This window comes from Lissotriton helveticus, chromosome 8 (genome assembly GCF_964261635.1).
Source record: "Lissotriton helveticus chromosome 8, aLisHel1.1, whole genome shotgun sequence".
In the NCBI taxonomy this organism is placed as follows: domain Eukaryota; kingdom Metazoa; phylum Chordata; class Amphibia; order Caudata; family Salamandridae; genus Lissotriton; species Lissotriton helveticus.
Window position 1 is genome coordinate 45,669,527 of NC_136069.1, and position 13,417 is coordinate 45,682,943.

Sequence of the window (13,417 nt, forward strand, 5' to 3'; positions counted from 1 at the left end):
AGTGCAATAACAGCTTTACAGCATGAGAAAAGTGATTAGTGCATTCATCTCAAAGAGCCATTACATGTCCAGACAATTTCTTAGCCTAACAGTCAATTTTAAAAATTCAGTGATATGGAGAATACTGTCATTGTGCAAAAGCTGTAAGTACATTAGGGCCGGTCTGATCTGAGTAAAATTAAGTTTTTTTTAAAAGGGTGACCATCTAGATTGTTGCATTACACTGCTACAACAGTTGATGTCATCTCCTCGTTTCTGCCTCAAAAGTCAAAATCGATGGGGAACTGAACTGGGCAAAGTCCAAGGTTTCCGGATCTAATTTGGAGCTTGGGATGTTTTTTAACTAGTGTAGAATCTGCAGATAGATAAACAATTTTGTTACCGAAGGTAAGTAAAAGTAATTTTTGCTTTTTTTAACCATCCTCCTGGCATCTTTCTCTATATTTTTTTGTTTGTTGCAAAATTTGCGGATTTTTGAGCTAAATGTTGCTATCTTAAATTCTAAACTCGTAAAAAATCTCTAAATCGAAAAAGTGAAAGTTTTTAACTGAAATGTTAAGTAAGCATTTTCATTTTGCAATTGAGTTCTTAGATATCTCTCTTTGAATCAAAATGGTACAATCATTACCTGACAGGATAAAAATCTTTCATCTTTCGCCAACAGAACCTAGAGCAGACTGTTACCTCGGCTAAGCAGCAGATAACAGAACATGAACCAAAGCTTTTGCTGAAATTCCTTTACAGCCGCACTTTCCCATGCGACAAGGAGCCGAGAACTGGGCTGGTAAACATACCCTCCATGTGGAAGATTTAAAAAAGAATAACTGTAGAACACTTGAAATATTTCATAGTTTTAAACATGTTTATTTTACATTTTGCTATAACACCAATTATTATTAAACAAATGCAAATAGGGCATACAGAAATTTCCAGCAGATACAATGCAGGAGCATGGAGTTCACTTACATGTTTCTCAGAAGAAGGGACAGAGGCCAGAATCCCCCTACAGAACCGCACAGGCCCCCCCAGCAGCGTGCAACCCCAGGAGTTTCCCTTATCTATATAGGGTCCCCCTATTGTTGTCTGAGTGATGGTGTGAGCACGCACAGGCCCCCCAGCAGCGTGCAACCCCTGGAGTCTCCCTTATCTATATAGGGTCCCCCTATTTTTGTCTGAGTGATGGTGTGAGCACGCACAGGCCCCCCCAGCAGCGTGCAACCCCTGGAGTCTCTCTTATCTATATAGGGTCCCCCTATTGTTGTCTGAGTGATGGTGTGAGCACGCACAGGCCCCCCCAGCAGCGTGCAACCCCTGGAGTCTCCCTTATCTATATAGGGTCCCCCTATTGTGGTCTGAGTGATGGTGTGAGCACGCACAGGCCCCCTCCCCAGCAGTGTGCAACCCCTGAAGTCTCCCTTATCTATATAGGGTCCCCCTATTGTTATCTGAGTGATGGTGTGAGCACGCACAGCCCCCCCAGCAGCGTGCAACCCCTGGAGTCTCCCTTATCTATATAGGGTCCCCCTATTGTTGTCTGAGTGATGGTGTGAGCACGCACAGGCCCCCCCCCCCAGCAGCGTGCAACCCCTGGAGTCTCCCTTATCTTTATAGGGTCCCCCTATTGTTGTCTGAGTGATGGTGTGAGCACGCACAGGCCCCCCAGCAGCGTGCAACCCCTGGAGTCTCCCTTATCTATATAGGGTCCCCCTATTGTTGTCTGAGTGATGGTGTGAGCACGCACAGGCCCCCCAGCAGCGTGCAACCCCTGGAGTCTCCCTTATCTATATAGGGTCCCCCTATTTTTGTCTGAGTGATGGTGTGAGCACGCACAGGCCCCCCCAGCAGCGTGCAACCCCTGGAGTCTCTCTTATCTATATAGGGTCCCCCTATTGTTGTCTGAGTGATGGTGTGAGCACGCACAGGCCCCCCCAGCAGCGTGCAACCCCTGGAGTCTCCCTTATCTATATAGGGTCCCCCTATTGTGGTCTGAGTGATGGTGTGAGCACGCACAGGCCCCCTCCCCAGCAGTGTGCAACCCCTAAAGTCTCCCTTATCTATATAGGGTCCCCCTATTGTTGTCTGAGTGATGGTGTGAGCACGCACAGGCCCCCCCAGCAGCGTGCAACCCCTGGAGTCTCCCTTATCTATATAGGGTCCCCCTATTGGGGTCTGAGTGATGGTGTGAGCACGCACAGGCCCCCCCCCAGCAGCGTGCAACCCCAGGAGTCTCCCTTATCTATATAGGGTCCCCCTATTGTTGTCTGGCTGATGGTGTGAGCACGCACAGCCCCCCCCCAGCAGCGTCCAACCCCTGGAGTCTCCCTTATCTATATAGGGTCCCCCTATTGTTATCTGAGTGATAGTGTGAGCACGCACAGCCCCCCCAGCAGTGTGCAACCCAAGGAGTCTCCCTTATCTATATAGGGTCCCCCTATTGTTGTCTGAGTGATGGTGTGAGCACGCACAGGCCCCCCCAGCAGCGTGCAACCCCTGGAGTCTCTCTTATCTATATAGGGTCCCCCTATTGTTGTCTGAGTGATGGTGTGAGCACGCACAGGCCCCCCCAGCAGCGTGCAACCCCAGAAGTCTCCCTTATCTATATAGGGTCCCTCTATTGTTGTCTGAGTGATGGTGTGAGCACGCACAGGCCCCCCCAGCAGCGTGCAACCCCAGGAGTCTCCTTTATCTATATAGGGTCCACCTATTGTTGTCTGAGTGATGGTGTGAGCACGCACAGGCCCCCCAGCAGCGTGCAACCCCAGGAGTCTCCCTTATCTATATAGGGTCCCCCTATTGTTGTCTGAGTGATGGTGTGAGCACGCACAGCCCCCCCCCCAGCAACGTGCAACCCCTGGGGTCTCCCTTATCTATATAGGGTCCCCCTATTGTTGTCTGACTGATGGTGTGAGCACGCGCAGGCCCCCCCCATCAGCGTGCAACCCCTGGAGTCGCACTTATCTATATAGGGTCCCCCTATTGTTGTCTGAGTGATGGTGTGAGCACGCACAGCCTCCCCCCCCAGCAGCGTGCAACCCCAGGAGTCTCCCTTATCTATATAGGCTCCCCCTATTGTTGTCTGACTGATGGTGTGAGCACGCACAGCCCCCCCTAGCAGCGTGCAACCCCTGGAGTCTCCCTTATCTATATAGGGTCCCCCTATTGTTGTCTGAGTGATGGTGTGAGCACGCACAGGCCCTCCCCAACAGCGTCCAACCCCTGGAGTCTCCCTTATCTATATAGGGTCCCCCTATTGTTATCTGAGTGACCACTGCGCCTCCTGGCCTGGTCACCCCCACGCTCCTGTGCCTGCCTGCTCAGCCCCAGCCACCGAGGGCCGCCGAGCACTCCAGCCTCCCGCCACCCCAGCCACCCGAGGCCCGCCGAGGCCGCGCCAGATTTTCCCGCCGCCCTAGCCCGTGGCCCCGCCCCCCCGCCAGCCGATTGGCTCCCGCTCCCGCCCTCCCGCAGACCCTCCCGACCGGCTCCCTTTTTAAGGGGAGCCCGACCAGAGCCAGGGAGTGACCACTGCGCCTCCTGGCCTGGTCACCGCCACGCTCCTGTGCCTGCCTGCTCAGCCCCAGCCACCGAGGGCCGCCGAGCACTCCAGCCTCCCACCACCCCAGCCACCCGAGGCCCGCCGAGGCCGCGCCAGATTATCCCGCCGCCCTAGCCTGCGGCCCCGCCCCCCCGCCAGCCGATTGGCTCCCGCTCCCGCCCTCCCGCAGACCCTCCCGACCGGCTCCCTTTTTATGACACCCCCACAGCGACCGCGCAGCGGACGCGCACAGCGGGAGCACCGACTGAGCGCCGAAGGTGCGCCAAAGGTAAGCCCGTCTGCGCCCGTCAGCGCCTGGACCGCGCCCAGGGCCAAGACCCCTGGCCCCCGCCGGACGTACGACGCCGCCACCCTCAACGCACTCAACACCGGCCGAATCCCGGGATGCTACCGAGCCACCCCGAGACGAACCCACGGACCCTTCAGCTGCCACGCCTGCAAGTTCACCTGCATCCGGATCTGCCCCGCACCAGCGCCCGCCAAGCCGAACACCAGCAGCAACCACCTCAAGTGCATCCTACTCAACACCCGCTCCGTCCACAGACACGCCATCGAACTCTGGAACCTCCTCGACACCACAGCTCCTGACGTCGCCTTCCTCACAGAAACCTGGATGAACGACTCCTCAGCGCCCGACATCACCATCGCCATCCCAGAGGGCTACAAGATCACCCGAAGAGACCGCGGCAACCAGACTGGAGGAGGCATCGCCATCATCTACAGAGACACCATCCGCATCGCGACCAACACCGACGACACCCTGACAACCGCCGAACACCTGCACTTCCAGATCCACACGGACCCCAAAACCACCCTCAGAGGCACCCTCATCTACCGACCCCCGGGACCACGCACCCAATTCAGCGAAGACATCGCCGACTTCATCAGCCCGCACGCCCTCCCCTCCGCTGACTACATCCTCCTCGGGGACCTCAACTTCCACCTGGAGAACAACAACGACCGCAACACCACCACCCTGCTTGACAACCTCGCCATCCTCGGACTCAAGCAGCTGGTGACCACCCCCACCCACCTCGCCGGACACACACTCGACGCTGTCTTCTCATCCAGCAAGGACATCGTCTTCAGCCACGCCACCGGACTCCACTGGACGGACCACAGCTGCGTCCACTTCACCTTCAGAAGATCCACGATCCACCACCACCAGCAACAGGCTGCTCGAAGAAACTGGAACAAGATCACAGCAGACCAGCTCGCCACTTCCCTGAGCCAGCACCCTCCCGCCAGCTCAGCGAACCCCAGCCAGGCCGCCGACAACCTCACGAAGTGGATCAGCAACTGCGCAGACGACCTCGCCCCACTGAGGACCCCGCCTAGCAGACCCGGCAGCAAGAAGGCCCCATGGTTCACCGACGAACTCAAGAGCTCCAAGAAGAACTGCCGAGCCCTCGAGAAAGCCTGGAGAAGGGAGCCAACACCGGACAACATGACCACCCTCAAGCTCGCCACCCGGAAGCACCATCAACTGATCCACGACACCAAGTAAACAGCATTCAAGGACCGGCTGGACAACAACGCACACAACTGCAAGGAACTCTTCATCATCGTGAAAGAGCTCTCCAACCCCCAACGCCGGAATCAACGACATCACCCCGTCGCAAGACCTCTGCAACTCCCTCGCCTCCTACTTCCACAACAAGATCGCTGACATACACAACAGCTTCAGCCCACAAACAACGCTCCCCACGACCGCACCAACGCCCCCCACCACCACCCTCAGCGCCTGGACCCAGATCAACACAGAAGACACCATCTGCACGATGAACTCTATCCACTCCGGATCTCCGACCGACCCCTGCCCTCACCACGTCTTCAACAAGGCCGACACTGTCATCGCACCCCACCTGCGGGACATCATCAACACCTCCTTCAACACCGCCACCTTCCCTGATAGCTGGAAGCACGCCGAACTCAGCGCTCTACTAAAGAAACCAACAGCGGACCCCACCGAACTCAAGAATTACCGCCCCATCTCGCTCCTCCCGTTTCCAGCCAAAGTCATCGAGAAGACCGTCAACAAGCAGCTGGCCGCCTTCCTCGAGACGAATGGATCCCTCGACCCCTCACAGTCTAGCTTCCGCGCCAACCACAGCACCGAGACCGCCCTCATCGCTGCCACCGATGACATCCGAGCCCTGCTGGACAACGGTGAAACAGCAGCCCTCATCCTCCTAGACCTCTCCGCGGCGTTCAACACTGTTTGCCACCGCACCCTAGTGCAGCGCCTCAGCAACATCGGAATCCAGGAAAAGGCTCTGGGTGGATCATCTCCTTCCTCGCTGGAAGGACACAGAGAGTACGCCTGCCACCGTTCAGATCTGCAGCCACGGAAGTCATCTGCGGCGTCCCTCAGGGCTCCTCGCTCAGCCCCACCCTCTTCAACGTCTACATGAGCCCCCTTGCGGCCATCGCACGCCAACACAACCTCAACATCATCTCCTACGCCGACGACACCCAGCTGATCCTCTCCCTGACCAACGACCCCGCCGCCGCCAGAACCAACCTCCACGAAGGGATGAAAGACGTAGCCGAGTGGATGACGACCAGCCGCCTGAAACTGAACTCAGACAAGACGGAAGTCCTCATCCTAGGCTCCTCGCCCTCCGCCTGGGACGACTCCTGGTGGCCCCCCGCCCAAACCGACAGACCACGCACGCAACCTGGGCTTCATCCTGGACTCCTCCCTCTCCATGACCAGACAAGTCAACGCCGTCTCCGCGTCCTGTTTCAACATCCTGCGCATGCTACGGAAGATCTTCCGGTGGATCCCCACCGAGACCAGGAAGACGGTCACCCTGGCCCTCGTCACCAGCCGTCTGGACTACGGCAACGCCCTCTACGCCGGAACCACCGCCAAGCTCCAGAAGAGACTCCAGCAGATCCAGAACGCCTCAGCCAGACTCATCCTCGACATCCCCCGACGCAGCCACATCTCCGGACATCTGAGAGACCTGCACTGGCTCCCCGTCAACAAGAGAATCACCTTCCGTCTCCTCACCCACGCACACAAAGCCCTACACGACCAAGGCCCGAGCTACCTCAACAACCGCCTGAACTTCTACGCTCCCAAACGCCACCTCCGATCGACCAACCACGCCCTCGCCGCCGTCCCCCGCATCCGAAGAGAGACAACAGGAGGAAGGTCCTTCTCCTACCTGGCCGCCAAGACCTGGAACACCCTCCCTCCCGACCTTCGCCTGACCCAAGAACACCTCTCCTTCAGGAAGAAGCTCAAGACCTGCCTGTTCGAGCAGTAGCGGCACCCCCCCCCCCCCCAAGCGCCTTGAGACCCTCCGGGTGAGTAGTGCGCTCTATAAATGCCTTGATTGATTGATCTGAGTGATGGTGTGAGTACGCACAGCCCCCCCTAGCAGTGTGCAACCCCTGGAGTCTCCCTTATCTATATAGGGTCCCCCTATTGTTGTCTGAGTGATGGTGTGAGCACGCACAGGCCCCCCCAGCAGCGTTCAACCCCAGGAGTCTCCCTTATCTATATAGGGTCCCCCTATTGTTGTCTGAGTGATGGTGTGAGCACGCACAGCCCCCCCCCCAGCAGCGTGCAACCCCAGGGGGCTCCCTTATCTATATAGGGTCCCCCTATTTTTGTCTGAGTGATGGTGTGAGCACGCACAGCCCCCCCCAGCAACGTGCAACCCCTGGGGTCTCCCTTATCTATATAGGGTCCCCCTATTGTTGTCTGACTGATGGTGTGAGCACGCGCAGGCCCCCCCATCAGCGTGCAACCCCTGGAGTCACCCTTATCTATATAGGGTCCCCCTATTGTTGTCTGAGTGATGGTGTGAGCACGCACAGCCTACCCCCCAGCAGCGTGCAACCCCAGGAGTCTCCCTTATCTATATAGGGTCCCCCTATTGTTGTCTGACTGATGGTGTGAGCACGCACAGCCCCCCCTAGCAGCGTGCAACCCCTGGAGTCTCCCTTATCTATATAGGGTCCCCCTTTTGTTGTCTGAGTGATGGTGTGAGCACGCACAGGCCCCCCCAGCAGCGTGCAACCCCTGGAGTCTCCCTTATCTATATAGGGTCCCCCTATTGTTGTCTGAGTGATGGTGTGAGCACGCACAGGCCCCCCCAGCAGTGTGCAACCCCAGGAGTCTCCCTTATCTATATAGGGTCCCCCTATTGTTGTCTGAGTGATGGTGTGAGCACGCACAGGCCCTCCCCAGCAGCGTGCAACCCCTGGAGTCTCCCTTATCTATATAGGGTCCCCCTATTGTTGTCTGAGTGATGGTGTGAGCATGCACAGGCCCCCCCAGCAGCGTGCAACCCCAGGAGTCTCCCTTATCTATATAGGGTCCCCCTATTGTTGTCTGAGTGATGGTGTGAGCACGCACAGCCCCCTCCCCAGCAGAGTGCAACCCCTGGAGTCTCCCTTATCTATATAGGGTCCCCCTATTGTTGTCTGAGTGATGGTGTGAGCACGCACAGGCCCACCAGCAGCGTGCAACCCCTGGAGTCTCCCTTATCTATATAGGGTCCCCCTATTGTTGTCTGAGTGATGGTGTGAGCACGCACAGGCCCCCTCCCCAGCAGCGTGCAACCCCAGGAGTCTCCCTTATCTATATAGGGTCCCCCTATTGTTGTCTGAGTGATGGTGTGAGCTCGCACAGGCCCCCCCCAGCAGCGTGCAACCCCTGGAGTCTCCATTATCTATATAGGGTCCCCCTATTGTTGTCTGAATGATGGTGTGAGCACGCACAGGCCCCCCCAGCAGCATGCAACCCCAGAAGTATCCCTTATCTATATAGGGTCCCCCTATTGTTGTCTGAGTGATGGTGTGAGCACGCACAGGCCCCCCCAGCAGCGTGCAACCCCAGGAGTTTCCCTTATCTATATAGGGTCCCACTATAGTTGTCTGAGTGATGGTGTGAGCACGCACAGCCCCCCCCAGCAGCGTGCAACCCCAGGAGTCTCCCTTATCTATATAGGGTCCCCCTATTGTTGTCTGAGTGATGGTGTGAGCACGCACAGCCCCCCCCCAGCAGCGTGCAACCCCAGGAGTCTCCCTTATCTATATAGGGGCCCCGTATTGTTGTCTGAGTGATGGTGTGAGCACGCACAGCCCCCTCCCCAGCAGCGTGCAACCCCTGGAGTCTCCCTTATCTATATAGGGTCCCCCTATTGTTGTCTGAGTGATGGTGTGAGCATGCACAGGACCCCCCAGCAGCGTGCAACCTCAGGAGTCTCCCTTATCTATATAGGGTCCCCCTATTGTTGTCTGAGTGATGGTGTGAGCACGCACAGGCCCCCCCCAGCAGCGTGCAACCCCAGGAGTCTCCCTTATCTATATAGGGTCCCCCTATTGTTGTCTGAGTGATGGTGTGAGCACGCACAGGCCCTCCCCAGCAGCGTGCAACCCCTGGAGTCTCACTTATCTATATAGGGTCCCCCTATTGTTGTCTGAGTGATGGTGTGAGCACGCACAGGCCCCCCCCCCCAGCAGCGTGTAACCCCAGGAGTCTCCCTTATCTATATAGGGTCCCCCTATTGTTGTCTGAGTGATGGTGTGAGCACGCACAGCCCCCTCCCCAGCAGCGTGCAACCCCTGGAGTCTCCCTTATCTATATAGGGTCCCCCTATTGTTGTCTGAGTGATGGTGTGAGCATGCACAGGCCCCCCCAGCAGCGTGCAACCCCAGGAGTCTCCCTTATCTATATAGGGTCCCCCTATTGTTGTCTGAGTGATGGTGTGAGCACGCACAGCCCCCTCCCCAGCAGAGTGCAACCCCTGGAGTCTCCCTTATCTATATAGGGTCCCCCTATTGTTGTCTGAGTGATGGTGTGAGCACGCACAGGCCCACCAGCAGCGTGCAACCCCAGGAGTCTCCCTTATCTATATAGGGTCCCCCTATTGTTGTCTGAGTGATGGTGTGAGCATGCACAGGCCCCCTCCCCAGCAGCGTGCAACCCCAGGAGTCTCCCTTATCTATATAGGGTCCCCCTATTGTTGTCTGAGTGATGGTGTGAGCTCGCACAGGCCCCCCCAGCAGCGTGCAACCCCTGGAGTCTCCCTTATCTATATAGGGTCCCCCTATTGTTGTCTGAGTGATGGTGTGAGCACGCACAGGCCCCCCCAGCAGCGTGCAACCCCAGGAGTTTCCCTTATCTATATAGGGTCCCACTATTGTTGTCTGAGTGATGGTGTGAGCACGCACAGCCCCCCCCAGCAGCGTGCAACCCCAGGAGTCTCCCTTATCTATATAGGGTCCCCCTATTGTTGTCTGAGTGATGGTGTGAGCACGCACAGCCCCCCCCAGCAGCGTGCAACCCCAGGAGTCTCCCTTATCTATATAGGGGCCCCCTATTGTTGTCTGAGTGATGGTGTGAGCACGCACAACCCCCTCCCCAGCAGCGTGCAACCCCTGGAGTCTCCCTTATCTATATAGGGTCCCCCTATTGTTGTCTGAGTGATGGTGTGAGCATGCACAGGACCCCCCAGCAGCGTGCAACCTCAGGAGTCTCCCTTATCTATATAGGGTCCCCCTATTGTTGTCTGAGTGATGGTGTGAGCACGCACAGGCCCCCCCCCCAGCAGCGTGCAACCCCAGGAGTCTCCCTTATCCATATAGGGTCCCCCTATTGTTGTCTGAGTGATGGTGTTAGCACGCACAGGCCCTCCCCAGCAGCGTGCAACCCCCGGAGTCTCCCTTATCTATATAGGGTCCCCCTATTGTTGTCTGAGTGATGGTGTGAGCACGCACAGGCCCCCCCCCAGCAGCGTGTAACCCCAGGAGTCTCCCTTATCTATATAGGGTCCCCCTATTGTTGTCTGAGTGATGGTGTGAGCACGCACAGCCCCCTCCCCAGCAGCGTGCAACCCCTGGAGTCTCCCTTATCTATATAGGGTCCCCCTATTGTTGTCTGAGTGATGGTGTGAGCATGCACAGGCCCCCCCAGCAGCGTGCAACCCCAGGAGTCTCCCTTATCTATATAGGGTCCCCCTATTGTTGTCTGAGTGATGGTGTGAGCACGCACAGCCCCCTCCCCAGCAGAGTGCAACCCCTGGAGTCTCCCTTATCTATATAGGGTCCCCCTATTGTTGTCTGAGTGATGGTGTGAGCACGCACAGGCCCACCAGCAGCGTGCAACCCCAGGAGTCTCCCTTATCTATATAGGGTCCCCCTATTGTTGTCTGAGTGATGGTGTGAGCATGCACAGGCCCCCTCCCCAGCAGCGTGCAACCCCAGGAGTCTCCCTTATCTATATAGGGTCCCCCTATTGTTGTCTGAGTGATGGTGTGAGCTCGCACAGGCCCCCCCAGCAGCGTGCAACCCCTGGAGTCTCCCTTATCTATATAGGGTCCCCCTATTGTTGTCTGAATGATGGTGTGAGCACGCACAGGCCCCCTTAGCAGCGTGCAACCCCAGAAGTCTCCCTTATCTATATAGGGTCCCCCTATTGTTGTCTGAGTGATGGTGTGAGCACGCACAGGCCCCCCCAGCAGCGTGCAACCCCAGGAGTCTACCTTATCTATATAGGGTCCCCCTATTGTTGTCTGAGTGATGGTGTGAGCACGCACAGGCCCCCCCAGCAGCGTGCAACCCCAGGAGTCTCCCTTATCTATATAGGGTCCCCCTATTGTTGTCTGAGTGATGATGTGAGCACGCACAGGCCCCCCCTAGCAGCGTGCAACCCCAGGAGTCTCCCTTATCTATATAGGGTCCCCCTATTTTTGTCTGACTGATGGTGTGAGCACGCACAGCCCCCCCCCCAGCAGCGTGCAACCCCTGGAGTCTCCCTTATCTATATAGGGTCCCCCTCTTGTTGTCTGAGTGATGGTGTGAGCACGCACAGGCCCTCCCCAACAGCGTCCAACCCCTGGAGTCTCCCTTATCTATATAGGGTCCCCCTATTGTTATCTGAGGGATGGTGTGAGCACGCACAGCCCCCCCAGCAGTGTGCAACCCAAGGAGTCTCCCTTATCTATATAGGGTCCCCCTATTGTTGTCTGAGTGATGGTGTGAGCACGCACAGGCCCCCCCAGCAGCGTGCAACCCCAGAAGTCTCCCTTATCTATATAGGGTCCCTCTATTGTTGTCTGAGTGATGGTGAGAGCACGCACAGGCCCCCCCAGCAGCGTGCAACCCCAGGAGTCTCCCTTATCTATATAGGGTCCCCCTATTGTTGTCTGAGTGATGGTGTGAGCACGCACAGCCCCCCCCCCCAGCAGCGTGCAACCCCAGGAGTCTCCCTTATCTATATAGGGTCCCCCTATTGTTGTCTGAGTGATGGTGTGAGCACACACAGCCCCCCCCCCAGCAACGTGCAACCCCTGGGGTCTCCCTTATCTATATAGGGTCCCCCTATTGTTGTCTGACTGATGGTGTGAGCACGCGCAGGCCCCCCCCTTCAGCGTGCAACCCCTGGAGTCGCCCTTATCTATATAGGGTCCCCCTATTGTTGTCTGAGTGATGGTGTGAGCACGCACAGCCTACCCCCCCAGCAGCGTGCAACCCCAGGAGTCTCCCTTATCTATATAGGGTCCCCCTATTGTTGTCTGAGTGATGGTGTGAGCACGCACAGGCCCTCCCCAACAGCGTCCAACCCATGGAGTCTCCCTTATCTATATAGGGTCCCCCTATTGTTATCTGAGTGATGGTGTGAGCACGCACAGCCCCCCCCCAGCAGTGTGCAACCCCAGGAGTCTCCCTTATCTATATAGGGTCCCCCTATTTTTGTCTGAGTGATGGTGTGAGCACGCACAGGCCCCCCCCCAGCAGCGTGCAACCCCTGGAGTCTCCCTTATCTATATAGGGTCCCCCTATTGTTGTCTGAGTGATGGTGTGAGCACGCACAGGCCCCCCCAGCAGCGTGCAACCCCAGGAGTCTCCCTTATCTATATAGGGTCCCCCTATTGTTGTCTGAGTTATGGTGTGAGCACGCACAGGCCCTCCCCAGCAGCGTGCAACCCCTGGAGTCTCCCTTATCTATATAGGGTCCCCCTATTGTTGTCTGAGTGATGGTGTGAGCACGCACAGGCCCCTCCCCAGCAGCGTGCAACCCCTGGAGTCTCCCTTATCTATATAGGGTCCCCCTATTGTTGTCTGAGTGATGGTGTGAGCATGCACAGGCCCCCCCAGCAGCGTGCAACCCCAGGAGTCTCCCTTATCTATATAGGGTCCCCCTATTGTTGTCTGAGTGATGGTGTGAGCACGCACAGGCCCCCCCAGCAGTGTGCAACCCCAGGAGTCTCCCTTATCTATATAGGGTCCCCCTATTGTTGTCCGAGTGATGGTGTGAGCACACACAGGCCCTCCCCAGCAGCGTGCAACCCCTGGAGTCTCCCTTATCTATATAGGGTCCCCCTATTGTTGTCTGAGTGATGGTGTGAGCACGCACAGGCCCCCCCAGCAGCATGCAACCCCAGAAGTATCCCTTATCTATATAGGGTCCCCCTATTGTTGTCTGAGTGATGGTGTGAGCACGCACAGGCCCCCCCAGCAGCGTGCAACCCCAGGAGTTTCCCTTATCTATATAGGGTCCCACTATTGTTGTCTGAGTGATGGTGTGAGCACGCACAGCCCCCCCCAGCAGCGTGCAACCCCAGGAGTCTCCCTTATCTATATAGGGTCCCCCTATTGTTGTCTGAGTGATGGTGTGAGCACGCACAGCCCCCCCCCAGCAGCGTGCAACCCCAGGAGTCTCCCTTATCTATATAGGGGCCCCGTATTGTTGTCTGAGTGATGGTGTGAGCACGCACAGCCCCCTCCCCAGCAGCGTGCAACCCCTGGAGTCTCCCTTATCTATATAGGGTCCCCCTATTGTTGTCTGAGTGATGGTGTGAGCATGCACAGGACCCCCCAGCAGCGTGCAACCTCAGG

At 57.1% G+C, this 13,417-nt stretch overlaps 1 long non-coding RNA gene across 1 annotated transcript in view; it reads left to right on the forward strand.

Moving 5' to 3' along the window:
* The first annotated feature begins 688 nt into the window (after nt 1-688).
* The window catches only part of LOC144771454 (uncharacterized), a 41,536-nt gene continuing 28,807 nt past the window's right edge, over nt 689-13,417 (forward strand). The window contains exon 1 of the long non-coding RNA XR_013599286.1: nt 689-784. This is a non-coding gene — a long non-coding RNA (uncharacterized LOC144771454). The remainder of the gene's footprint in view (nt 785-13,417) is intronic.